We start from the raw sequence: 2,583 nt of genomic DNA on the forward strand, positions 1-2,583 counted from the left end.
TTCAGAATCACGGGTATGTTCGGTGTATTTTCAAGTCATAGGTGCTTAAATATAATATTTGGATGAAGAATAATGTCAGCGACGAAATTGTTTTATAAATTGTTCATGAATCAGAGTTGAAAAGAGGAAATTATGGTTTTGAATAAAACAAGAAGATTTGAGTGCAAATCGTGAGTTTTGGAATATGCTTCAGTATTTTTACAATAACTTGACCTGTAGACCTCAAATTTGGATGATTCCTAAAGTGTTGCAAAGCTGACTCAAAGGGATACAATTCATATGTTCACGATTTTTCCAGGTTCGAAAGTTATCATGCTCGATTGTGGACATCTTTACACGTTGTGACATTCAAAATCTTCTATCACGGTGGTGATGCCTTGGGTTTGCATCAGAGACGAAGAAGGACGTGCGACATAGAAAAAGGAATGTCATGGCCTGTGTGGAGGAGTCCGAGTTTTAGGTGTTTTCTAATAAGTTTTATCCGAATTTTCCTAGTTTATTTCAAAAAGTATTGTTCCAAAAGTATCCCTAGAACCCTAGCACTATAAATAGATGTCTTTAGCAAGATTTAGATAGAGGAATGGACGTACAAAAGAGGAGACGAAAGAATAGAGAGAGGAAGGAAGCAATTAAGAAGAATTATGCAGCAACACCATTGATCAACCCAAGTTCCTAAGCTTTTCTACTCCTATCTATTATTTGTTATCATGAATACTATTATGGATTTATTATTTTCTATGTATAACTAATTTTCTTGTAATGGGGGTGATTTCAAAGCCCTAGACATGTTTTGTGATAATTAATAGAATTTACAATTTCCTTTCTTACTACATCTTTTGATTGTGTTTTATTCTATGTTATTAATGCCTTAGTTGATTCTCTTGATTATTTAAGTGCCCAATTGAATGATTGAGTTAATATGTATGTTACAAATTTGGATTATTAAGTTCATAATGCTTCATTAGTCTAGATAGCTAGCAGTAAATTGCTTGCAATGGAAATAAACACTTAAGATAACTAACCCGAGCTTATGATTTTCAGGATGTTTCTTGTCTCTTAATGCTTTTATTAAATTAAATCTAGAGAACATATTCTAGGTTGTTTGGTAGATAGAGAACTGGGTTAAGAGCTTGTTTAATCCAATGACACGGTAAGGAGAAATTGAATTTATCGAGCTTGTGATATTTTTTGAGCTGTTATAATCAAAAAGGTAGAAAGTTAGGAAGTGCTTTTGTTAATTTTAAATGCATGTTTAGTGGTGGTGAATGATCATTCAATCTCGATATTCTCATATTCTTTCGACCTTGAATTTAATTTATTTGCTTTTAATTAATTGTTTTTATTTTCTGCACTATCAATCAAAGAACCCCCTACTTAGTAAATCAATAGTTAGTTTGAAAAATCTTCTGCGGGAAAGATCCTTACTTGTTCTATGCTAACAAATGATATTTTAAGAGAATTTAAGTAAGGTTTAAATTGGTTGTGGATTTTGCATGCATCAATTTTGCCATCGTGTCACTGGGGATTTTTCTTTAGTTGACTTTTTATTTACCTTTGGTTATTTTATTTTATTTTATTTTTTTTCAGCTTAACTTGTTTGTTTTTCAGGTGGCGTGGCTATCAAATCCCTACTTTGTACCGATTCCACCTATCACCCATTCTCAACAATTTGTAAGGAAACGCTCAATCAAGCAATCAATACCAATCTTCCATCCCCAAGCGATTCTTCAGACGAGTTGGATTATTCCAATCACGAGGAGATGATTGGGAATAATCAAATTCGAACTCTTAAGGAGATGGTTACACCAACTTTGGACTGACAACCCTTGTGCATCTGATACAATGAAACAGGTGAAGCTATTGAATTAAAGTTAGACATGATTTATCTTTTAACTACTTTCCGAGGTCTAGTTGGAGAGGATCCGAATAAACATCTTAAGGAATTTCATGTGGTGTGTTCTAGCATGAAACAAGGTGGCACTATTGAGGAGCAAGTTAAGCTTAGGGCATTTCCATTCTCTTTAGCAGACAACGCTAAAGAGTGGTTGTACTATCTACCATCCGGGACCATTGACAGTTGGAATGGCATAAAAAGACTATTTTTGGAGAAATATTTTCCAGCTTCTATAGCTACTCTCATCTGGAAGGAGATTTATGGTATTCGACAATACAATGGGGAAAACTTGTATGAGTATTCGGAGCGGTTCAAGAAACTCTATGCTAGTTGCCCTCATTATCAAATAAGGGAGCAGCTCTTACTCCAATACTTTTATGAGGGATTGATGTCTATGGAAAGAAGTATGATCGATGTAGCAAGTGGTAGAGCTTTGGTTGATAAAACACCTAAGAATGCAAGAAAATTGATTGCAACTATGGTTGCGAATGCTCAATTTGGTTCTTGATCTAATTCACCACCAAAGCGGGTCAATGAAGTGGGCAATTCCACTAATATTGAGCAGCAATTGAGCACCTTAATTGTACTTGTGCAACAAATGGCAGTAGGACAAGTTAAAACATGCGGAATTTGCTTTAACATTGGTCATCCTACTGACATGTGTTATACTCTTCAAGATCCTAATGTGG

The 2,583-nt window shown here is 34.6% G+C and overlaps 1 non-coding gene across 1 annotated transcript; it reads right to left on the reverse strand.

Moving 5' to 3' along the window:
* Positions 1-2,138: 2,138 nt before the first annotated feature.
* On the reverse strand, positions 2,139-2,242 carry LOC116145697. Its single transcript, XR_004130410.1, has one exon. It is a non-coding gene; the product is annotated as a small nucleolar RNA R71 (small nucleolar RNA).
* Positions 2,243-2,583: the final 341 nt, after the last annotated feature.

This window comes from Pistacia vera, unplaced genomic scaffold (genome assembly GCF_008641045.1).
Source record: "Pistacia vera cultivar Batoury unplaced genomic scaffold, PisVer_v2 Contig464, whole genome shotgun sequence".
NCBI lineage: Eukaryota > Viridiplantae > Streptophyta > Magnoliopsida > Sapindales > Anacardiaceae > Pistacia > Pistacia vera.